Below are 18,878 nucleotides of genomic sequence, written 5' to 3' on the forward strand. Positions count from 1 at the left end.
TTCACTATAATGGGAAATCCTAGGTGTGAAAATCAGAGATTTCCTGGACAACAAGGAAGCAGTATGGTAAGGTAAAAAGAGGTTAGATATAAAACTGGAGAATCTGAGTTCAGATCTTATTTGTAGCTTATTACCTGTGTGAACTACTCCTTCAACCTCTCTGGACCTCAGTTTGTTCATCTACAAATTGAGGAGTGTGAACATGGTAATCTCTAAGGTCCCTGTGAGCTCTAAACCTATGATATTAAATTACAATTAGTTGACATCTAGCCTAGAGCAAAGTGAGATTGATGTAAAAGAGAGGAAGGGTACTGGGAAGGAGGGTGGAAATCCAACCAAACCAAACTTTCCTGGCTTATCAGTTTTGTGAAAGGCTGGCCATATTGGCCAGGCTCTTGGAATGAAATACCCTCTTCCAAGTTAAGATCCAACAGGGAAGAAGAATCGGGGGGAAACAAGGTCAATTTAATTGTAGTATCATTGATTTGGTCATCTTATAAAAAGGCTTTGATCTGTAAAGTTACTTTGCTTTCCCAGGTGCTCCCTGGACTTTGTACTTAATGGTCTGGCATAACAGAGTATCTCTCCAGAATGCCTCATGGGAGTGATCTCTCCGTGGATAAGAATAAAGATCCATGATCACCTTTGGAGTCCTAAAGGTGAATCCAAGCCATTAACTCTATCCACTGCCTATACTCAGTGACTCTCAATGCCAGTATGCTGCCCAGCCCCACACCATCACCACCTTGACCTTTGCTTAGCTGGCAAACTGAAGGAGGGAGCTGTTCTCTCAGCACAGCTGGCACAGAGGGCTTACAGAGCAGAGTCATCCTATTTTGGGAAGTGGCAGAGCAGTGCCCACGTGAATATACCCTCCCCTCCCCATCTCCTTCTGAGGAAAGCACCCACCTCCTCCTTCCCTATCCCGTGTTTTTCCTGGGATGGTACAGAGAGATTCCAGCTGCAAGGGACCCAGGGACAGTCTCCCAATTATAGACAATACTGCCAGTAAAATACAAGGGACTAAAAGGATCTGGGTGGATGTCCAAGGCTGAGGCTTGGCCCTGCCACTAAGGATCATTATCTGTGTGCCTGAGAGTGAACTAGCCTTCCCAGACTGAATTAGCAGAAAATAAAGCATGTGTCTCCATTCACAGCACTAAAGGATTCGATGTGGATCCATTCTGCCTCCTTACCCTTCAGTTACAGACAAGGGCAAAATGCAGTCTGCTTTAGCAAACCCAGAAACCATGCCCTGTCCTTTCCATGCTCCAGCCCCTTAACCCAGACTTTCTGGATTCAAAATCCAAGCCTGAACCCTAGCCCTTCTCCTCTTCTGGCTCTCCAGTGTCTGGACATTGAAAAGCACTTAGGCAAGATTTCTTCCCTTACCCCCTGCCCACCCTCATTCCATTTTAAGGAGATCCTAGAAAGCTTTCCTCAGTCTAGTATCCATAACTCTAGTTTCCAAAACAGAAAAAGGCAGATCCAGCCATCTTCCTCACTTTTTATTTGTTGTAAATCCCCTTTGGCAATCTGATGGAGTCTATGGACCTTTCTCAAAATAATGTTTCCAAATTCATAGAATAAAATATGTGGGATTTCAAAGGAAACCATTTTTCTTGAAAAACAGTTATAAGAATATATAGCGAATCTTTATATACATACATATATACAACTCTTTAATTCCAGGTTACTGTCCTAGGATTTATGAATTTGGCAACATATTATTGCAAATGTTTATATACATAACAAATTAATGAACTCTGGGTTAGTAATTCTTGCATGAGTAACCTACATATATATATGTACATATATATATACATATAGTTACATGTGTATATAACAAGTTATTGCATAGACATACCTAAAATATATATATGTGTGTCTCTCTCTGTATAAGAAATTCATGAACCTTAGATTAGTAACCCTTGCATAAGTAACCAACATATATTCATTTTGTTACATATGTGTATATAACAAGTTATTTCATAGACATACCTAAAATATATATATGTGTGTCTCTCTCTGTATAAGAAATTCATGAACCTTAGATTAGTAACCCTTGCATAAGTAACCAACATATATTCATTTTGTTACATATGTGTATATAACAAGTTATTTCATAAACACACATAAAATAAGCCTATGTGTTTCTGTGTATAACAAATTCACGAACCTTAGATTAGTAACTCTTGAGTTAGTAACTGGCATATATTTTATTACACATATATAATTACACTTTTTATAAACACATGCATAAATGTTTGTGCATATGTATGTATATAACAAATGCTGAGTGAAGTGAGCAGAACTAAGAGAACATTTTATGTTAAGGACCATGCCTAGGTGAAGGGGCAGGTCAATTCTCCGAGAGCCTCCACACCTGAAGGAGTTGCAAAGCAGCCTTTACTGTTGGTTGTGGACTGGGAATGAAATAAATTGGAGGCAGAAGGAAGAGGAAAGAGTCAAAGAATGCAACTGCCTTTTAGTCTCCTTATATCATCCTCCTCCTCCTCTCACATGAAGAGATCCATTCTACAGGTCTGAGTTAGACCTCCAGCAGCCACTGGCAGGTGGCTCCCATATCCCAACAAACTCTAGATCAGTAAAGCTTGAGTTAAGGCATTTTATGTCCTCTTTTGGTAACCTTATGTCAACCCTCATCCTCCAAGGGCTTCTGTAACAAATAGGACCCCAGTAATATTCTCTACTCAATAAACTTATATCCTGCCCAACTTTCCAATTCAATTCAACAAGTATGTATTAAATGTCCATTATATGCCTGACACTGTTCCAAGAACTAGAGGTAGAAAGACAAAAACTAAATAGTCCTTGCCCCTTAAAATGCTCACTGGGAGAAAAGAATGTATACAAAAATAAGAAAATACAAAATAAATACAAAGTCATGGGGAACAGGGGACAGGACCAAGTGAAGAAATCAAGAAAGGCCTCTTGCAACTAGAGGTCAAGGTTAGGAGGAAGAGTGTTCAATGTACTGGGGATGACCTAAGTAAAGGCCACAGAGAGGAGAAGCAATGTCAGGCATAGAAAATAGCAAGTGGGACAACTGGACTGGAATTTATTGAACACAAGGGAAAGTCATGGGTAATCAGCCTAGAAAGGGAGGATGCAACTGGATTGTGAAGGACTTTAAATACCAAATAGAGTATATACATGGACACATGTATGCATGCATGCACTCACAGACAGACAGACTTCCTTCTGGACATGGCATTTCTCTCTTGCCCCTGTGTAAAAGAAGCCCTTTCTTCCTAGTATAGGACTTACTCATTCCCTTCTAAGACCTCTCTGATATCTGCTCTGTACTTAGCACCTTGAAAAATTGTTTTGCTGCTTCAAAATTTACCAGCCTGCCATAGAATCCTGGAAGTCTGACAGAACTCTCAAGTCCATCTCTCCTTTCCAATCCAGGCAAGATTTTAATCAATCCCATGATGCTCTGCTTCTGGGAATGACCTCTTCTTTTGATAGATCCATTATTTGATTCTCTTATTAATATTCCTCCCCTACCTATTGACTCTGGGGTTTTTTTTAGCTTTCCTTATTATTATTATTATCCTTCTTTCTGGAAGAAGACCATGACATCAGGCAGGTAATGACATGCAAGTGAATTGGATGTGAGGGAGAGCTGGGCAAGGTCCCCTGCCTCACTTTCCCCTCTAGAGCTACCTATGTTCAGTGACAAGATATAGATCAGGATGACTGGAGATGGCCCTTCATGCAGTAGGAGACTTTGGCCTTTTTAAACTAAAGCCTTCAACAGATTTCAGTTTGACTGAGGCTATACCCATTCAGTGATTAAGGCTAGGTAGCAATTCAGGAAAAGAATCTCCTTTTACCTAGCCTAAAACTATCTAAAAATGAATGAATGAATCTGGAAGGGAAAAACTCTCAAGGTTTTTGGACAAAGCAGAAATGAGTGCTATTTACATTCAACCTGAGTCAATCAGGACCCAAAAAATGGCCAAATGGGGCTTAGCCTAGGAGGTATTGGTGGCCAATAAGAATCAAATTTAGTTTTGGTTTAAGACCTGGTCCTTATGAGAAAAATCTAGCCAGTAAACCTCAAAATATCTTGGGAGGTTTCAGAGATGCAAAACAGAGTGAGGATGGTCCATGGAGAAAGCAAAAGGATTCTTTCAACCCAGTTAAAAAAAAACCCTAAAACTAAATGAATGAATCTGATGAGACTGTCCAAAAAATTGACATGCCTCCTCTCCTATCTATTGATCTTTACTCCTTTCAAAGTTCATTTCAACTCTATCTCCTTTAAGTACACTTTCTTGATTGCCTCCACCCTCTATCCGTGGGGAGAAAATCATTCCATTTTATGTGTGTCATGTACTTATATGTGCACCTGTATTCCCCAGAGGAATTTAAGCTCCTTGTCGGCAGGTACTCTCACTCCTAGTTGTACAATGCCTACTTAACCATTCTTAGTGAAAGCAGATTGGTTGTTAATTGCTAGATAACTTGTGGTCCAGTTTTGTCCTCTGCCTTTTCAACTTAAATGTGTCCCACTAATTCAGTATTCTACCTCAGTTCAATTAAGTTTTTCTATCTATCTGCAAGCTTAACACTGGCCCATGACCCATTCCCATTCTTGGATCACCTCCATATTTTCCATCCATTCATTACATTATCATTTTTTTTCCAACCATGGATTGCTTTATTTTATCTTTATATCAACAGTACTTCACTCCCTTGAGCTTAATAGGTAATTCTTGAATTGAAATTTCCTTCTACATAGCTCCAGTTCCACAACTCCAAACTGAACTCATTACTCAATTCCTATTAAAGAGGCAGCCAGATGATGCAGTGAACAGAGTATTGGGCCTAGACTCGTGAACACCTGAGTTCAAATCCAACCTCAGACATTTATTAGCTATGTGACTTTGGACAAATCATTTAACTTCTCTCAGTCTAGTTTCTCAACTATAAAATGGGAATAATAATACTATCCACCTCAAAGGGTTGTTGTAAAGATAAAATGAGGTGATATATGCAAACTATTCTGCAAACCTTAAAGCACTACATAAATGGAGTTGTTATGTAATATTATAACATGATATAGTAAAAAGGCACTAAATGAAGAGTCAGGTGAACTGGTTTCTGGTCACTGACCTGACATTAACTATGTGAATTTAGGAAAGTCATTTCATCCTCTGCCTCAGTTCTCTCATCTGTAAAATGAGGGTGTTGGATAAGAGATGATCTCTCAGATACATTTTAGCTCACTTCTTTCCCCTTTTAATCCCGTTTCTGTGATCCTAGTTAGTCCAAGTTTTATAAACCAATGCCATTTCTACAATGAAGCATTGATTTAGGATATACCTCTCTTGGGTTTGACACCCATAGGCTCAATTTTTCTTTCCTTATGCTCATTAGACACCCTACTTCCTGACATCCTAATCTACCTCTCCTCTAATTTCCTCCTCCCTCCTTTCATTTCCCTTCCCCAGGCTGGCACTCTGAGAGACCTGCTAATCCTTCAGCCACAGGGCATCTGTCTTCCTGACCTCCTGCTGGCACTGGTAACCTGGATCAGCTCTGAAGTTATTACCCTTTAAAGCAGAGGGTCAGCTGCTACTTTTGCTCAAAAGGCACAAAAAAACAGAATAAATTTTGCCAGAGGCACTAAGTGACCCAAGGTACATTTTTTTCAATTTTTGGACAGATTTCACCACTGTGCACCAATATCTTGGCATTAGATTCAGGTTTTCTGTATCTCCCCAATGCGTTGTTTTCCACTGTCATTCCTTTATAGCTTTTGACCTCTCTATTTAAATCTTCAGTCAACCATTTTAATAGTATAAGCAGCTAATGTATTATATATAATATATTTATGTTATATAATATTTAATAAATAATATAATATATAACATTAAATATATATATTGTACACATATGTGATTTTAATTAATTAATTAATTAATGTAAATATTATATATATATATATATATATATTTACGCACATATAATTTTAAAGTTTTCAAAACACTTTACATAAGTTATCTCCTCTTAACCCCTCAAAAACCCTGTGAGATGAGCTTTATTATCATCATTCTCATTTTACAGATGAGGCAACTGAGGCTGACAGAAATTAAGAGACTTGCACAGGTCACACAACTAATAAGCATTTGATGATATAATACTATTGTTTCTCAGGTCAATCAATGCCAAACATTGAGGCAGTACAGTTCAGCTAAAGTCTAATCACAAGTCTATCCCCACTGAAACCAAAGAGGAGTTCTGAAAAAGAACAGGAGTAAAAGATATCATCTGATGAATGTCTAAGAAGAAAAGAATATGGACTAGTCATATGATTAGGGTTAGTCTGAGCTTGAATATTCCACTATTATCCTTGCTATTTCCAGAGACAAGGAAGTCACTATATTGGGTGAGTCTCCTGTGGCAAATGCTAGGGGGGACATGGACCTGCCTCTCTCCTAGAAATTCCTACAAACCTTAATTCTCATTTTTTTCATGTTATCCAATCTGGTGGGTATGAGATAATATCTCAGAGTTGTTTTAATGTACATTTCTTCAATTATTACTGGTTTAAATTTTTTTCATATGACTGTTGATAGCTTTGATTTCTTCTGAAAACTGTTCATATCTCAGATGACCTTTTATCTTGTCCTTTTATCAATTGGGGGATGGATGCTTCTTATTCTTGTAAATTTGGCTCAGTTCCCTATGTGACAGAAAAAAAGACCATTATCAGATAAATTAATGGCAAAGTTTTCTTTTCTCTCAAATTTCCTGCTTTTCTTCTTACCTTAGTTGTATTACTGGTTTTGTTTGGGAAGGGGAAAGCTTTTTAAGTTTTATGTAATAAAATTAATGAAATAACATTTGTAAAGTGCCTACACAGGCACTTTACAAATGTTATTTCATTAACATATATACTAGGTGTTCAATAAGTAGCCTTCTCATATTCACCCTGTGCTTCTCCATTGCCTTCTGATAATCATCTCAAGTTCTTCACACACTGGGCTGTTCCATATCAGGCAATCATCTTATAATACTTATAGAACATTGATGTTAAGAACATGGGCTCTTATTTGGAGTCATTAAAGAAGCTTTTTTAGTTTCCTAAAGTCAATCCAATGTACTCTCCTTCTTTTGTTTAATTCTTAGACCAACTTGACGTCCCAAGTAAACATAATCATGAAACAAATTCTACATGCTACTTATTCAAATGCGTGTCATAATCTGTCCAGTAGATATTATTTATGTCAAACTCATCCAGGAGACTTTACAATGGTCCAGGACTTGATGCAAATGGCATATCACCTACACACAAAAAGAACATTTGAAAAAATCTAACTATTCACAGAGAATCTATCTTCAACTCAGCTAGATTTCTGAGGAGTCATAAGTTTTTTGAGAAGGATTCAAGATACAAAAATTCCATACTAGGGGAAATAACCATGTCGTATAATTCTGTAATTGTCATTCCAGGTGACTTACCACCCTCCCTCCCTTCTCCTCCCCCCCCCCCCTGCATAGAGGTTCCTGGAAAAGCAGAGTATATGCTCTATCAGATAAATAGATAGATGAATGGATATATTGATACATTGATACACTGATACACAGAGATAACAATAGCTATCATATCTATAAACAATATGATATATGTGTATCATAAATAGAGATATTCCCATATTATTGGGAAACAGTACCAAAAAAAAAAAAAAAAAAAAAAAAAAACGATCAGAGTCCCCATGAAGTCAGAAGCTGGATAAAGTAGGAGGAATTAAGAGAATAAAAGTTCCAAGGGACAAAGCCATGCTATTATTCTAAAGTTCATGAAAAGAGTCAGTAATGAAGGAATCTCTAGTACCTCACAGGGCAGCATATGTCAAGCAGTCAAAAGGTCACAAAAGCAATTGGACACATGGGATAGGCAGAAACTGGGGAATCAAGAAAAACTAGGTAGATGAACAGATGTAGGTCATCAAGACAAAGATCCTGATAGTGAATTCTTTTACTCAGCTGCTTTTCTTCCTCTCTCACTGTGATGAGAGCCAATCCCAATCCTAGAAACTTGCAGCTCATCAGGGAATAATGCTTTAAAAATTAGACCTAAGAAGGACACTGTTTTCTTGGTCCAGACCTGTATTTTCATAAGTAAAGATGAGGAAACCTACTTCCAATGCAGACTAATACCTGACTGGCAACTTAGAATCTGAGAGATCTACCTTGGAGCAGTGAGAGCTAAGGCAACATGTCTAAGGAATGTATCAACAGTATTTTATTTTCCAAATATATGTAAAGTTAGTTTTCAACATTCATTTTTGTAAGATTTTGTGTTCCAAATTTTTCTCCCTCCCTTACTATTTATTTCCTTCTCCAAGACAGAAAGCAATTTGATACAGGTTAAATGTGTATTTTTTTAAACATATTTCAATATTTGTCACATTGTACAAGAAAAAGGATATTAAAAGGGGGAAAATGAGAAAAAATAAACAAACAAGCAAGCAAACAATAACTACAAAGGTGAAAATATTGTGTTGTGATCCATATTCAGTCCCCACAGACCTCTTTCTGGATGCAGATAGTTCTCTCTCCATCACAATTCTATTGGAATTATCCTGAGTCACCTCATTGTTGAAATGAATCAAGTCCATCACAGTTGATCATCACATAATCTTCTTGTTTTTGTGCATACAATGTTCTCCTGGTTCTACTCCATCTACCATCAGTTAATATAAGTCTTTCCAGCACTTTCTGAAATCAGCCTGTTTATCATTTCATCTAAAACAATAGTATTCTATTACACTCGCATATCATAACTTAATACAGCTAATCCCCAACTGATAGGCATCCACTCAGTTTCCAGTCCCTTGCCATTGCAAAAAGGGCTGCTACAAACATTTTTTGCACATGGGGATCCTCTTCCCTTTTTTATGATCTCTTTGGGATACAGACCAAGTAGTGAGACTGTTGGATCAAAGAATATGCACAGCTTTTATAGCCCTTTGGACATACTTGCAAATTGCTCTCCAGAATGGCTGGATCATTTCCACCATTCCACCACAATTCCACCAACAATACAACATAACAAAAGTTAGTATGTGTCAAAACAGGAACCTTTTTCAAAATCTGAGACAGCTAGAAGGCTTAGTAAATAAAATTCTGGATTTGGAATCAGGAAGACCTGAGGTTAAATTCTGTCTCAAAAACTTACTAGCTATGTGATCCTGGGCAAGCCATTTAACATCTCTCTGGTAGGCAAGATGGCAAAGTTCACATCATAGAGTACATCACTTGAAAGCACTATGAATGCTTCACTTGGGGAAAAGAAGAATGGGAGGGCAAAGAGGAATCTTCATGTATTTAGGGCTATTATGCAAAAAAGGGATTAGATTCTTTTGTTTAGCTTCAATGTCAAAATGGGAAGTAGTTTCAGGCTTCATGTTAGAAAAAGTTTCCTAATAATAACTAACCAATTATAGAATTGGCCACTTTCAGAAGAAATATATTCTCCTCACTAGAAATCTTCAAGCAAAAGATAGATGACCAATTTTTTTCTTTTGATGTATTGAAGATTTGAATGAAGTGCTTCCTCCTATTTCTGTAATTCAGTTTTATCCTATGTAAAAGGGTATATCCCAGGCATCCTTGTAGAAGGAGACTTCAGAAGTCACTAGATGAAGTTCACTACATTCCCTTGCTACTAATATTGATGGATGGAAGAGGGGAGAGGTATCAAGATTACATTTATATATAAGGTTGAGGGCATCCCAGAGCCAGAAGGGGAAATCCCAGACTTGAAACTCAGAGATCAAGAGCTTCCTAAATTGAAATGCCATAGCTGAATGTGAGCTTAACAAGCTATCAATATATGCATATATATATATATACACACACACACACACATACAAACATAAAACCTATATACACAAATACACATGTACATACATATATACACACATATGTGTATGTATACATTATTATTTGTATACATATACATATATAGATATTTAGTCTTGCTGCTTTCTACTTGCATTAAGGGTAATGAAATTTCAGTTCACTTCCAACACGTATTTCATGAACTGAAGTGAGGTGAGAATTACCTTTCCCCATTTTAGACTTGGACCCTCAAGAATTGGATGTGGGGTTTGTGTCTGGGTTTTTTTTTTCAGTGTTTTTCAGTTCTAGATGTAGAAGTCTCTGGAATTGGTAGCTGGAGTTATGGCAACATTGGAGGCAGGATTCCAGGCCACATGTTACTTTTGGCCTAATAGGAAAACCAGAGGGTGTAGGATGTGAACTAAGGGGGTTTCAGTCACTTTGGATTTAGAACTATGCTATAGAAAAAATGAGTGAAGTTGTGGATTTAATCAACCCTCCTTCCCCAAACCCTAAAGTGGTAGAGGTGGGGAAGATGGAGGTGCTATGTCCCCCTGATTTTGGAGAAGATATTTGTTCTTGGTTTACATTTAAAATAAAGATATCTTTGTCAAAGACACTGATTGTTAAATGGTTAAAGGGAAGTAGAGTGCAGAGGACCCTAAGAATTGGGGGAATGCAATAGATAAAGTTAAGGTCAATGGTAAAAAACTAGAACCAGTTTCCCTATACTGGGCTCTCAGGTAGTGAAGACTAGAATAAGCACTGTTACACATGTAATAAAGGATTCCTCTCTTCGTTGAATCAGATGGATTCTGTGTTGGCTTCTAAGTAATAATAGCTCACATTTACATAGAAATTTAATATTCATATATATATATGCATATATATATATATATATTAATCCTTTTGATTTTCACAATAATCCTGTGAGACAGGAATTATTCTTATCTCTGTTTTACAGAAGAGGAAACTGAGACTGAGTTTAAATGGCTTTTTCCAAGGTCATGCAGCTAGTAATTGTTTTAAGACAGGATTTGAATTTGAGTTTTCTTGACTCCTTACCCCTTTACTCTGTTTATTGGGCCACTTGGTAAAATCTAGTCCCCATTCTTCATAGTGAAGAAAATTGGATGATGAATCCCAAATAAGAGTTCATAAAAACATCCCTAAATGGGAAAAGTCGATCTCTTTTGCATGGCCCACAGGGTTAGGAATAGTTCTCACTTTCCTCACTCAGGTTGACACCTGGCCATGAACACATAGGTTCCCTGGTTTTTGCCTCTTTGAATTTATTCTTTTCAGATTTCAGCAGAAATGTAAGAAACAAAATAATCTTGTTAACTTCAAAAGGATTGAAGAGCCAGTAGCTGAGCCCAGTAAATAATCAATCTTGACAATCAACCTATTTGACCCAAAGCATATAGAAGATGTCAGTCCTGCAATCAAGGGAGCGTCTCATCTGTTGGTGAGGTTGAATTCAGTGATGGAAGGAAGTCTAGAATAGCCGTTTTAAGTTTCAGATCTCCTCAAGGACCAATGGGATAGATAAGAAAGTATAGTCCCAGATATAGGGAGGAGGGGAAGGGAGTTAATACGTTTGTATTTCTATTCTTGATATATTTTCTCAGCAAATATCCATTTGTTTAAATTGTTTATCAATGATATCAAGAAGATAGCATCTGGTTAAATGATACTTAGAAGATACTAACTGGCACTGACAAATAGTATTGGAAAAGTAATCATTGGTGATTGATGCTGAAAACATCCCAGAACTGTGGCTCAAACCAAATACATTAGAAAAACCTCATTGTCCTTTTAAGGATATCCCTGGAACTTTGAAGGTGAAATGAAGCTAGATGGATCTAGGGACCCAACATTATAGTGAATATGTGGTTGGGAAATTAACTCCTGACTTGCCAGATGAATGACATGCCGTTAGAAAGATCCAAAGTTTGCCTTTAACCCTTTATCTCTAGATAGTCACAAGTAAAGTCTCCTAGTCTCTCTGAGCCTGTTTCCTCTTCATCAAGATAGTGGGAATAGATTGGTATTAAGTAAGTTACAGTAAAACTGATTTCAGGGATTATATATATATATATATATATATATTTATATGAGAAAGAAGTTTTATTTTTTAAAGCAACATTAAAAAAGTAAATGGAAGATAACACAGCTTTAGCAATTATAACTTTACATGTGGATAGGTCACACCATACATTAAAGTGAAAGAGTAGAACAAGAGAAAGTTTAACTCGGTATTTTTCAAGAAACATCTAAAATACATATAGGAAAATTTCTATTCATTTAGTAAATCTAAAAAAATCAGGAGTTGCAATCATGCCATTAGTCAAAGCAAAAAAAAATAGCATTAAAAGAAATAAACAAAGAAATCATATTATACTTAAAAGTAACCATTAGGCAATGAAACAGCAACATTCTTGCACCTAATGGGAATTGGGTGAATTTAAATAGAAAAAGCCAAATGAATTGCAGAGATAGACATAGAAACATAATTATAGTAGTAGATAGTCTAAACTGAACAAATACAACAGCAAGATAAGCAAAAGGGCAAATATAAAGTTTAAGCAATAGTTAGAGAATTTGGAGCTGAATGATTTATGGCATCTTCTGAATGGGGATATTATATAATATCCCTTTTTTTCAGTGCTAAATTGTACTTTACAACATTTTCTAGAATACAAAAAAAATTAAAAACAAATTTCCAAAAAGTAGAAATATTAAACACATTTTTAAGAAACCATAATGCAATTTTGAAAATGGTAATTAATTCAGGGCATACCAGTAAGGAATCTTACTTAAAAGGAGTCTTAATTATGATGTTCTTGAATGAGTAGATAAAAGAACAAATTATACAAACAATAACTATATGAAAGGAAATGATGATTAGACAATGTACCAAAAAATTTAGGGCACATTAATCAATTCTCAGAGAAAAAGTGATATCCCTAATATGTTAACAAAATAAAGAGATTCATAATTAGCTAAATGTTCAATCTTTTAAAGTTAGAAAATCTTCATCTTGTAAAATAAAGAAAGAAACCCTTAATTACCTCCATAACAAGATTGTTACAAAGGTCAAATGCAAGAATATACCTGAAATAATGTACACACTTTAAATTATGATATAAAATACAAATTGTTATTGTATGATTTCTAAAACATGCATTCAATCTCCGATGTTTCCATGACTGAAAATGAAGGCAGGGGCTTTGCCTTTGATAGCATATAACACCTGAGATACTGCCTTTGACATATATATATATATACACTTGAAAGTCTTGTATATATGTTACAGGGGTGTGTATTTACATGCACATATCATATGTATTCCATACATTTGCATAGCCAATGGATAATTAGAGAGTTCTTTCTATCTCTTCCTTCAAAGACTGGTGATTATAAAATTGGAAAATGAGAATTAAAGAAGGCAAGAGTCTGGGCTAGACAGCTAGACGAAGTTGGAGAAGACAAATAAACTTCTTAGGATGGCAAGAAAAGATCCTTCTCAATTAGAAAGAAAAAAGGATGTTGGTCTCAGAATAGCCTACACCTGGACTTCAAGACAAAGATATCTAGATTTGGAACAAAAATATAGAAAATCAGAACTGGAAAAAACTTGAAATCTTCTGGTCTTGCCCCATATCCCTTTTACAGGTGGGAAAACTACCCAGAGTGGAAAAATCACCAATTCAATGTCACCAGGCCAATCATTGGCAAAATCAAGACCAGAAATCAGATCTCCTGATGATCTATACATCTGGTGTTATTTCCATTAGGGACAGTAAGATATCCTATTAAAAAAAATCAATATTCTTCTTTAAACATGAGCAAGGGTGTTCATACATCATTCTTTGAATTTATAAGTATCCTTTTTAGTTATAAAAGTAATTCAAGGTATCAGGTTTAAGAATGTGGGGTATAGCCAAACAAGGCAAGTCTAAGTTGTCTTAAATGTCTCTGTAGCAATGATCTAATCATATGGATCTATTAACAAAAAGACCCTGAAAAGATTCCAGGTCTCTGATCTCTAGACTTTAAAGACAAAGGTTTTTGTTTTCAGTTTCTACCTAGTCTCCAGAGTACCTTCTCCTTCAACAATCTCAAAGTAAAACCTATATTCAATACCTTCATTAGAATCTTCTCTAGTTCTTTATGGATTCTAGAATAAAATACAGAGTATTCACTTAGCATTTGAAACTTTCACAATCATCTTCTACTCTACTTTTTCAGGCTTTTTTCCCCCAGATTATCCACCTTTGTTCTATATTTTAGGCATTTACTTTATTTGCTCCCTATCTTAACACTATCCTCCATATCTGAAATGCATTCCTTTCTTGGCTCTCCACTTAGGATTTCTGGTTTATTTGGTTGGTTATCCTTCATTCTTGAAGAGGATCATGACATCAGAGTAGTGATGCCATGACATAAAAGTAAATTAGATTTAAGTGCCTGAGAGCTGTTCAAGGTCACCCAACTCACTTCCCCTCCAGACTTAAGGTTCAGCTGATGCCTCCCTAAAGGTTGTCTTTTCTGAGTTTCCCACATGATAACATTTACTCCCTCCTCTAACTCTTATGAACATGGAAGAATTCAAAGCCCTATAGTTTAATCTTCATCCTAACACTTTTCAAGTGTGTGATTATAGGACAAAACAGTTCACCTGAGTCTCAGTTTCCTCATCTGTCAATGTGGGTAATGAGACTTAACTCCATCTACCCCCATCAGATTTGTTAAAGCAAAGTGTTTTGTTGCTGCTTCAGCCAAGCCTGTAGCCAAAACAACATGAATTGAAAATCTGTCCCTGACACTCACTAGCAATATGATCTGGGGTGAGTCATTTTACTTTTTAGTCTTGTTTTCTTCATCTATAAAAAAGATGGTTTTGCCCATTTCACAAGGTTTTATAGGATCAAAGGTGAAACTGCATGGAAAGTGATTTGTCAGCTTTCAAGCATCATATACATGTGAGCTCTTATTATCATGTTAATTCCTATTGCAGAGAGCTCTACTCCCCTGCAATGCCTCATTACAAAACCCTATGACACAATTACTTAATATAAAGTCTTTTTTTCCCAAAGCTCCCTTATGGCATCTCTCAGTGCCCCTCCCCTAGTAAATATTGCTTCTTCTTTTCCCCATCCCCCATTCCATTAATCTTGATGAGTTCTAAACCCCTGAGCCAGAAGCAAAAGGCCCTCCAAATAGCTTATCATTTTCTGCAATCATCAAGTGCCTCCTGTCTTGAGCTTAATAATGGTAACAGAAACCAAAAAGGAAGGGAATTGGAGGGCTGTAGCATTTTACTTGCTTGAGAAAACTGTGATATATGAACAGGATATCAACATGAGACAGTACTTATTAGGATGTGCAAAGTACGTGGGCACGATGCTGCCAAACCCTGTCTATGTCACATCCAGTAGTCTGTGGGAGTGCTGAGCTATAAGGCAAGACCAGTAATCGTTCCGATTGCCTCCAGAGGCAGACCTTGAGAATCTTCAAGTCCAGGGGCTCACAGATATATGGGTAAGAAGCGTGACTGTGCTATAAAGTGAGTGATATTAAGAGGGTTTGACTGTAATCTAGAAAGCAATAAACTGAAATCTTTAAATCCATCTAATGCCCTACAATCAAAAACCAAATTATCTGGTATCAAGAACAACTGAATAGACAGTAAGTACAGACATGGAGAGGTGGGGGTAGAGTGAGTCTATTGAGGAAAAGAAGATGTCAGTCAATGGGTGGAGAGAGATCAGAGTAAACAGGAGATTTGCCAGAAGACTCAGGAGAGAACAAAAGATATTTAAACAGAGTGGAGGTGAGGAGTGGGGGAAGGATAGTTGGCATTTCCTGCCCTAATAAAACATGGAAAGGTAGCTTGTACATTTTAACAGAGATCTGGATACTGTAGAAATGAGCAGGGCTGGCTGGGCCTATGATTGTAGAACACAGAATGTCCTAGTGAAGAAGGTCAAAGTTAGAGCCTAAGTAGATTCAGTATAGGAGATTATAGAAGACCATAGAATCATAGATTTAGAACTAAAGTGGGCCTTAGAGTCCATAACCTTTACTCCATTTTACTGATGAGAAGATTAAAGTATAGAGAAATAAATGATTTTTTCAGACTCACAAAACTAGCAATTTGTAATGTTCTGTTTCTCTAAAATGTAATCGTTTTCTTGGAGCAGGTTCTCTTGGAGAGCTTCTGAAGGCAGCCTTCCTTTCAGTTCAGTTCAATAATCCCAAAATGCAGCCAGGAGTTAATGTCCAGATCTTTTATTGTCTCCTTCAAAATAGCCTGGTTAGCTTTCTTAGAGGCCTATCTCTCTCCTTGGTTCCAAGAGCTCCCTCTAATTCCTTCAGCCTCCAGCCAGCTCAAAGGTGAAAAAATGGAAAGAATCTTGACTCTGAATCTCTTCTCAGAGAATGTGGGATTGTGGGTTTGTGCCTTGTGAATATCCTGGATGTCAGTCCTAGTTGTGAATCTCCCAAAGTCCTCTTTGGCCCTGAATCTCCTAGAAGTCCATGAGCAGGCTTTTCCTTCAGACTTGTGAGTCTCCTGGACTGTGAATCTCCCCACTAAACCCTGGCTCCGAATCTTCTCTCAGAGAGTGGGCTTATCCTTTTATATGCTCTCTAAAGGTATGAAGTCTAATGTGTGAACCAATGAGCAAACTCCTCTAAAGGTATGAATTAAGTACATAAGTACCTTGTCTCAAGTTCTGGCCCATAACATCTCCTTGTAGCATCAGATCAATCATACTGAACCATTAGATAATTATATCCATTCCAGTGACTTAGCACTTTGTAAGAATCCTAACATCTCCCCCTTTCTTTTGATTTAAAACATAGGGTGGTCATGATCTCCCTGACTTTTCAAGGAGGTGAGAACCCCCAAAAAGAAGGTGATCATTCCTTCCCTGACTGCTCAAAAAAGAAGTGAAAAACATCATAAAAAGGGATGGTCACATCTTCCCTGACTTCTCAAAGAGATGAAAACATCAAAAGAAATGGGAAATTAAATCAGATTAGCTGGTTTCTGAAGGGGCTCATTTGAAACAGGTATACAAAAATCCATCAATATGGGAGGTATTACACATAATTACATAAATTACATAAGCACATAGAAATTATGACATGGGCTAGAAGCGATGTAACAAATATCATGAATCAACATTAGGAATTTATACATGCCCATAAGTCCTAGAAATAGTCCAAAAGGAATCCATTGTTCATTAGTTCATGTGCCAGGAATCCAATAATTCCTTCAAGCTTTTAAGTCCTGCAATAGTCTCATCAACAATTTTTCATCTCAAGGAATCCAATGATCCCTGCTAGTTTTCAAGTCCTTTCACAGTCTTATCTTGTGTTAGGGAATCCAATGATTCCTACAGATTTTGTTCTTAAGTCTTCTCCTTTGTTTCCAGATTTTTCTCTTTTTCTGTCTCTCTTCAGGTGCTTGTTGCCACCCATCTGTTTCCTTCTCTGTCTGTAAAAATACAAGCAAACCCTCTCTCCCAGGCAATTGACGTATCTAATTTCCTTCTATTTACCACTTTCTAAATCTCTTCTCATCATCTGGCAATTGCATTGGAGCTATTTGTACTGGACACTGCCCTGTTGGTTTAAAAAAAAAACCTGTATTCTCCCCAATTGCAATCCATTTCTGCTATCTGATTGCTTTCTGCCACATGATTGCTTTTCTGCTGTTGATCACATCAGAGTCCTGACCTTCTAAAGACTCTTTGGGTGTAACCTTAGCTGCCATCATGCCCCACCCATCTTTTGATTGAGGTCTTGTGGCTGGGCTCCACATCTCATTTCCCTGGGTCAATCTACATTCTGAGGCCCAGTGGAAGCCCTTGTGGCATTTTGGACATAGAGTTTTAGGTCTTCTCTCAGCCTGTCTTCTCACTCTATCTCCATATCTACACTGAGCTCTTAGATGTCCAACTTTTCCACAAACATCGACAATTTTCTCTAAAAGTCCCTTGCCAGGAGGGACCCTGCTTGTCTTCCCATGTTCATCATAGTCTGAGTACAATAAGCATTTGTGCCCACTGTAGCACAGAATCTTATGATCTCCTCTAAAGGACCATCTTTGTGTTGTCCCTATATAATTCTTCTGCAAACCTCATTGGCATTTTCTATAGCCAAATGTCTGGTCATTATTTTTGTAGCTGCATTCTCTCCAATAATTCTTGTGACAGCAGTTTGTAGACATCCCACAAAATCCCCAAAAGGGGATCTTGCTCTATTTTTGTGAAGACTTCCCCTCAATCTTTTTGTCCAGAGAGGGAACTCCAAGCTTTTATTGCAGCCTTAGAAATTTGCTCATACATTGTTATGGGATAATTAATCTGTTCTGAATTCTCTCCATACTGACCTTCTCGTTGGTCAAAAGTCACTTGTGTTTTAACTCCTGTTTGCCTATTGCATCTGACTTGAATCCTACATAATTCATGATACTCCAAAAGTCACAACAAGTTTTGTCCAGGTTCTAAATATGTCCTTGCTATGAATTTCCAGTCACTCGGGGTTAGGATTTCATAAGACAAACTATCTAGTAACATCTTAACATAAGAAGATGTAGCCCCATAAAGAGTGCAACCTTTTTTTCAAATCCTTAATTTTATCCAAATCAAAAGAGTGTATCTTCTCCTTTTTTGACCTGAAGAATCAAGCTCTTCAATCACAGGGTAGACATCTATAAAATCACTTACATCCTGTCCTTCATTTTTTGCCTTAACCAGTGCTTTTTCTAATCTTGTAGTAGGCTACTTAACAGGTGATTCTGTTTGTGTCACTGCCTCTTCCCTTCCTCCTTCTTCCTCCACCCATGAAGGGTTAATTGAAGGAAGAGAAGATGGGAAATGCTCCTGTTGTAAAGTGCCACTCTCAGAATTATACTTAACTTCATTGTTATCTGATTTATCCTTTTCACCTAGTTTAGCTGGATCCTCCCTCTCCTG

Source organism: Sminthopsis crassicaudata, chromosome 4 (assembly GCF_048593235.1).
Source record: "Sminthopsis crassicaudata isolate SCR6 chromosome 4, ASM4859323v1, whole genome shotgun sequence".
Classification (NCBI taxonomy): domain Eukaryota; kingdom Metazoa; phylum Chordata; class Mammalia; order Dasyuromorphia; family Dasyuridae; genus Sminthopsis; species Sminthopsis crassicaudata.